We start from the raw sequence: 7,877 nt of genomic DNA, 5'->3' as shown, positions 1-7,877 counted from the left end.
AGGAGATCCAAGAGCTGTTAGAAGAATTTCAAGATATTGCGGCTGAGGAACTACCTGATAAGTTGCCTCCCAAGAGGAGCATTAGCCACCATATTGACTTTATACCAGGATCAAGTTTACCGAACAAGGCAGCGTACAGAATGAGTCCCAAGGACAATGAGGAAGTACGCAAACAAGTGCAGGAATTGTTAGATAAGGGACTGATCAGAGAGAGTTTAAGCCCCTGTGCGGTACCTACAGTCCTTGCACCCAAGAAAGGTGGAGAATGGCGAATGTGCACAGATTCGCGGGCTATAAACAAGATCACCATTCGATACAGGTTTCCCTTGCCTAGAATGGATGACATGATGGACTGTCTTAGTGGGGCAGCATATTTTACAAAGATAGATCTGAAAAGTGGGTACCATCAGATCAGGATTAGAGAGGGAGATGAGTGGAAGACAGCCTTCAAGACCAACGAAGGACTGTACGAATGGCTGGTCATGCCATTTGGATTGAGTAATGCTCCAAGCACTTTTATGAGATTAATGAACGAGATGTTAAAGGAGTTTATTGGAAAGTTCGTAATAGTCTATCTGGATGATATTTTAATTTTTAGTAGGACGAAAAGAGAACACCTTCAGCATATCCGAAGGGTATTCGAGAAGCTGCAGCAGAACAAACTGCTGATAAATTTAAAAAAATGCACTTTCTTGCAGAAGGAGTTGATTTATCTGGGATTTGTAGTGGCAGAGAATGAGTTAAAGATGGACCCAGAGAAGATTGAAGCGATCATGAGTTGGCCGTCACCTAAGAGTTTATTCGAGGTACGTAGTTTTCACGGTTTAGCAAGTTTTTATCGGAAGTTCATCAGGAATTTTAGTGAAATCTGCGCGCCCATGCTAGAAACCATCAAAAAGGCCAGCCAACCTTTTTGCTGGACTAAGGCGGCAGAAAACAACTTCCAACTCCTGAAGCGTAAAATAACAGAAAGGCCAATCTTGAGACTGCCCGATTTCAGCAAACCTTTTCAGGTTCGATGTGATGCCAGCGGGACAGCTATTGGCGCTGTACTCAGTCAAGAGGACAGACCAGTGGCATTCTTTAGTGAGAAGCTAAATGAAAGTCGGCAGAAATACTCGTCATATGATAAAGAATTTTATGCAGTGGTTCAAGCCTTGAAACATTGGAGGCACTACTTACTGGGAAATGAGTTCGTTTTGTTCTCTGATAATTCTGCATTGCAGTACATAACTCAGCAGCACAAATTGAACCATAAACATGCCAAGTGGGTGGAGTACCTGCAAAGTTTCACTTTTGTGTTGAAACACATAAGTGGGCAAGCCAACAAAGTGGCGGACGCTTTAAGCAGAAGAGCCCTGCTCTTACAAGAAAGTGGCATACAGGTGATGGGATTTTAGTATTTGAAAGACTTATACCAGATGGACGCGGATTTCAAAGAAACTTTTGAAGCATGCCAGAATCCCGTATTAAGGAATACAAGCCCATGGCTAGATTACAATTTACAGGAAGGTTTGTTGTTTCGAGGGGGACAGCTGTGTGTTCCAGATTGTTCGATGAGGGAAAATCTGGTGAGAGAGAAACACAGTGGCGGACTAGCGGGACATTTTGGCGTCGATAAGATAGTGGAGCAGCTCGGGCATTTTTATTACTGGCCAAGGATGAGCCGGGACGTACAGAGGTATGTAACCAGGTGTAAAATCTGCCAACTGGTGAAAGGACACAGCCAGAACACGGGGCTGTACACACCCCTACCTGTTCCAAGCAGGCCGTGGGATTCAGTCAGCATTGATTTTGTCCTAGGATTGCCTAGAACGCAGCGGGGGTATGATTCAGTGATGGTGGTGGTGGATAGGTTCTCAAAGATGGCTCATTTCATTCCTTGCCGGAAGACAAGCGACGCCATGAACGTGGCACATCTTTTCTTTACGGAAGTAGTTCGACTACATGGCTTACCAAAAACTATCGTCTCAGACAGGGATGTGAAATTTACAGGACATTTTTGGCGCACCCTGTGGAAAAAGCTGGGCACACAATTAAATTTCAGCTCTGCGTATCATCCGCAGACTGACGGACAGACAGAGGTGGTGAACAGGAGTTTGGGCAACTTGTTACGCAGCTTGACGGGAGAAAACTCGCGATTGTGGGACCGAGCTCTTGCCCAGGCAGAGTTCGCTTATAACGATTCGCCAAATAGGAGCACCGGTCTTAGCCCATTTCAAATCTTGTATGGTATGCATCCGCGAGGAGTACATGAATTACGAGATTTGGGACAGCTAGAAAGGAGAAGTGCAGACAGAGAAGATTTTGCAGAAGCGATGAGTGAGCTGCATGAAAAGGTCAAGTCAAGATTACAGGACAGCACGCAGAAATATAAGCAACATGCAGACACAAGACGGCGAGAGGTAAACTTTGAGGTTGGGGACGAAGTCCTTGCACATTTGCGCCGGGAACGGTTTCCTAAGGTTACGTATAACAAACTGAAGTTTAAAAAAATCGGCCCATGCAAAATTCTGCGAAAATTCTCAGCAAATGCGTATGAAATTCAGCTGCCACCTGATATAGGCATATCACCCATATTCAACGTGGCAGACCTGTTTCCATATCATGCCCAGGCAGAAGATGAACGAGTGGTACAGCCACAACGGGACACCCAGTTCGAGGACAGTCTTTGGAAGAAACAGTTACCGTCGGTCAAGACCCATGAAATAGAAGGAATCATCAGCACACAGGTGGCCAAGAAGACACGCAGAAAGGAGTATCTGCGTTATCTCGTTAAGTGGAAGGACCGTCCAATGGAGGACAGCTCCTGGCTCGACGAGATACAGATTCGAAAGGCGGGCTACTCGGTGGAGGAACTCATGGAACGGAGCCATGAGAACTCTCTTTTACCCCGGCAGCCTGATGCAGGAGCATCTGGTCGACAGGGCGAAGACCGAGAAGGGACAGAGAAAGTTTCTGAAGAAGATTGGGGTTGATGAATATTTCATTAAACTGGACAGCAAGCCTGTCAGAGTTATTGTTTTTTTTTATATTTTCTTTCAGGGTCAATTACAGCATCAAACTATGTTGTCTTAATTTATGTTTAGTTTGTCTTAATTATTGTAATAGGATTTAGTTATAAATGTTAAAGATAGAATAGTGTCAAAAGTATGTAAACAAACGAATAGTAAAGGAAACGTGTGCTTGAGCAACTGTACAAACTGCAAGAACATAACTACCAGGCAGTTAACCAACTGCCCGAACTACTGTACAAAAGGGCAAACGAAACAACCCAGAAGGGTTCAGTTCAAGAGCAACATATGTAAAAGAGAATACCAGAAATACAGACATTATTCTTCCTTCATCAAATACAATGCACAATTAAATATTTATCTCTATGAATTACGTCCTTTGTAATCAAATGTACATGCATAATACTGTGTGTTAGATTTATTTCAGATAAGCCAAATAGCAGAGTTTTTACAATTCTAAAGAGTCTGTCAGCCAGCTAAGACCGAGACCGAGCACCAGACGTTAAGGCGCAAACCAACACAGTGGAACGACAAACAAACTACGGCCGAAACCGGTAAGCAACCAAAACCACTTACAATAAGTTCATATACTATAAGGTGTTACATTGTATGCCTGTACAAACCCACATATATAAAAACTGTGCACGGAGGGTTCGTGGAACCGAGCTATCGAAAGCTCACAGCAAAACCCCAGTCACGGCCACGGGTTGGGGAAACCCAACACACAAACAGACTCGATAAAGACACAGTTGCAAACAGCAAGCAAGCAAACTCAACCAAGAACCGCTGTGAAGAAGTAAAGTAAAGACAGAGCTACCCGGACAAGAAAGATTGTAACCCTTGCGCATCCACGGGAACGGCCACACCTGCCAACACAGAGTAAGGCGGAGTTAGGGTTTGAAAACCACTTATAAAACCTGTACAGAAAGTTATGGCATGAAGTTGCAAACAAACCAACGAAACAGCGTATGAGAATGACAGAGGATTCATACCTGTGGTGAGCCGAGACCCAGGCCAACAGAACCCAGAATTATCCCTGAGCACGAAGGAGCTGCGGAACGTTAGTTCCGGAATAAACAGAGGATGAAGACATAAAGCATAGAATGAGACCTTACCTGATATACAGAGCTGAACGCCGGAGGAAAGCCGAACAGAGGAGCATTCGAACTGTGAATTCGACCCACGAGCGAAACAATAACCATTTCGTTACCAGAAATCACCAATAAGATTAACGGAAAGACCATACGAACAACTTAACCCAAGCACAGAACAAACAATGCTCATACAGTCGTAAAACTCAGTCGAATGTACAGAGAGGAACCGAAACTTACCAGGAAAGCCCGAAGCAAACACAACAGTGCCCATGGCAATGTATTGACAGTGTCGAAAGACATAGTTTCACCATAAGGTATCAGCAAGTGTTCAACAGGTTCATCTCACTAGCAGCATAACCAGAAGCGGCCGAGACCAAACAAACCACAGAGCAAGTTCCAAAGAGCAAAATGACCGAACAGGCGTGAAATGGCAGATGTAAAGCGCAGTAAAGAGATTAGGGTTCGTCAATCACGAGGAGGGCAGGTGTCATAAGGAGGATCCGGGAAGGTACCACGACATTAATACCAATCAACCACCAAATTTAAATCATTTGCAATCACATAACACAGTAAGGTTTAGTGTGAGTCCACGTAATTTGAGTCAGCGTGGGACCACGTGGGCTTGCCCCATCAGTTATGTTCACTGTCTATAAGCACAACTTGGTATTTAATAGTTCGAGAGTCCATCTCTTTACTCTGAATACCTTTTGGCCTCCACTGTCCTAGACTGGAAAGCTACTGCCATTAACAACAATATATGGATTTTTCCTTAGAATGAATTGTTGAGGTGGAGTAGGGCCAACATTTATGTAATTCATCCTTTTTTTTTTCTTTTATTATTATTATGATAATTTGGTAATTTGTTGGAGTAATTTGGGCTAGGCCAAAGATAAAACCTAACTACTGCTACTATAACACCAAAAATATATCCAACATCCCATAAGCCCGATATACCACGAATTTATGACTTAGCAAAAGCAGAGACTCCATTAAGGTGGTGAGCCTACTCCTTGAGCCTTATCACAACATGGGCAAAGATGTCCCTTGTGAGATGTGAGATTTGAAATTGGGCGGCTAGGCCTTTATTTCTGTTATGATTATATCAAAACTTATGCTCAAAAACCAATTACAATACATAGATATAATGCACCTCATCCTAGCACTATATCTTTTAGTAGACTATGCTTGGAAAGACGATGTAATGGATAATGGGAGAAGTTCTGAGAGGCTATCCTCCTTAAGGATGCCTATTTGCAAAGTCAAATGTGAACCTGGTTAATTTTGTCTTAGTTGATGGCTTATTTGCAAAGTTAATTGTCAATTTTAATGATGGACCTTAGTACTATGTTTCAAGAATATACTTTCAATATAATATCCAAATATTTAAGTTATTCATTATAAATTTTATTATTTTATCTAAAAATAAAGAGATGTTAAATTTGATAAAATAATTTAGAGGAAATGATATAATAGGAATGTATGACTTAGCAAAAGGTGAGACTCCAATAAAGTGGAAAGCCTACTTCTTGAGCCTTATCACAACAGGGTAAAAAATGTTCCCTGTGAAATTTGAAACTAGGTAGGTAGTCCTTTATTTCTGTTTTGATTATATCAAAACTTATACGCAAAAAAAGTGCCACACATAGATATAATGTGCTTCATCTTAACACTATACCTTTTAGTAGACCAAGAGTAAAAATAAACTTAATGGATAGTGAGAGAAGTGTTGGGAAACTGTCCTCCTTAAAGATGCATATTTGTGAAACTAGGTAGGTAGTCATTTATTTATGTTTTGATTATATCAAAACTTATACTCAACAATCATGTTTTGATTATATCAAAACTTATACTCAACAATCAAGTGCCATACATAGACATAATGGGCTTCATCCTAGCACTTTATCTTTTAATAGACCAAGAATGAAAATAAATGTAATGGATAATGAAAGAAGTGTTAGGAGACTATCCTCCTTAAGGATGCATATTTGCAAAATTACCTATTACTTCCATACATAGACATAATGGGCTTCATCCTAGCACTTTATCTTTTAATAGACCAAGAATGAAAATAAATGTAATGGATAATGAAAGAAGTGTTAGGAGACTATCCTCCTTAAGGATGCATATTTGCAAAATTACCTATTACTTCCATACATAGACATAATGGGCTTCATCCTAGCACTTTATCTTTTAATAGACCAAGAATGAAAATAAATGTAATGGATAATGAAAGAAGTGTTAGGAGACTATCCTCCTTAAGGATGCATATTTGCAAAATTACCTATTACTTCCATACATAGACATAATGGGCTTCATCCTAGCACTTTATCTTTTAATAGACCAAGAATGAAAATAAATGTAATGGATAATGAAAGAAGTGTTAGGAGACTATCCTCCTTAAGGATGCATATTTGCAAAATTACCTATTACTTCCATACATAGACATAATGGGCTTCATCCTAGCACTTTATCTTTTAATAGACCAAGAATGAAAATAAATGTAATGGATAATGAAAGAAGTGTTAGGAGACTATCCTCCTTAAAGATGCATATTTGCAAAATTACCTATTACTTCCATACATAGACATAATGGGCTTCATCCTAGCACTTTATCTTTTAATAGACCAAGAATGAAAATAAATGTAATGGATAATGAAAGAAGTGTTAGGAGACTATCCTCCTTAAGGATGCATATTTGCAAAATTACCTATTACTTCTGTTTTAATAAATGACTTATTTAAAAAGTCAATTTTTAACTTTATTGTTAAATCTTAATACCATGTTTCAATAAATGACTTATTTAAAAAGTCAATTTTTAACTTTATTGTTAAATCTTAATACCATGTTTCGAAAACATATTTCAATTTAATATCCAAATATTTATATTACTTATTATAAATTTTATTTCCTTATTTAAAAAATGAGATGACTCATCGCTCCTCCAAATTAATAAAAATAATTTACTCATCATTTCTTTTAACCAAAAATCCAAATCTGGGAAGTTTTTAATGTGAAAATTGAGTGACTCATCACTCCCGCAAATTAATAAAAATAGTTTACTCATCATTATTGCTTAATGTAAAATAAAGGACTAAACCGCCATCAAATTTCAAATCAAGGCGTCCCATCGAATATATACGGTCCCTGATGTGAACGTTCTCGTTTAAAGTTTGATGAGTAATATCCTTTTCTTTAATGGAAGGGGCATTCCGAGAATTGAACTCGGGACCTCTCGCACCCTAAGCGAGAATCATACCACTAGACCAAATGCCCTGATGTGAATGTAGTATTTTATCTATTAATTGAAAACACTGGATACGCGAAAAATAAAACGCGGACATTGTTTTTATTGTTAAGTGAATCTTTTCTTGGGAAAGATAAAAAGAATACGAGAGCGCCATGAAACTTAAAATAATACGAAATCGAAAGGCTTTTTATTGTCAGAAGTGGGATTTGAACCCACGCCCTCTTTCGAGGACCAGAACTTGAGTCTGGCGCCTTAGACCACTCGGCCACCCTGACAAACTGATAAATAATGAAGAGACCAATTAATTTTGATATATTTATTTAATCTAGATATTTTTCGATTTTATTGTTAAGAATATGATATTTGAACCCGGCCTCTCGAACCAGTGCCTTAATCTGGTGCATTAGACAAACTCGCCCTTCACAACGTCTGATAGGAGAAATGAGGCGAAAAGCCAGTGTTTTTAAATAGGATGTGGATTAAAACAGATGCATTAACAAGTTAAATTCAATACGGTCACTG

The 7,877-nt window shown here is 39.5% G+C and overlaps 2 non-coding genes across 2 annotated transcripts; both read right to left on the bottom strand.

Moving 5' to 3' along the window:
• Positions 1-7,309: 7,309 nt before the first annotated feature.
• Positions 7,310-7,381, bottom strand: TRNAP-AGG (transfer RNA proline (anticodon AGG)). The gene has a single exon. It is a non-coding gene; the product is annotated as a tRNA-Pro (tRNA).
• A 165-nt stretch (positions 7,382-7,546) lies between these two features.
• TRNAL-CAA (transfer RNA leucine (anticodon CAA)) lies at positions 7,547-7,630 on the bottom strand. The gene has a single exon. It is a non-coding gene; the product is annotated as a tRNA-Leu (tRNA).
• Between the last annotated feature and the right edge of the window lie 247 nt (positions 7,631-7,877).

Source organism: Pinus tabuliformis, chromosome X, assembly GCF_031772625.1.
Source record: "Pinus tabuliformis cultivar Carrire ecotype Pingquan chromosome X, CPIR1, whole genome shotgun sequence".
NCBI classification, from domain to species: Eukaryota; Viridiplantae; Streptophyta; class Pinopsida; order Pinales; family Pinaceae; genus Pinus; species Pinus tabuliformis.
This window is presented reverse-complemented; position numbering and strand designations above follow the sequence as displayed.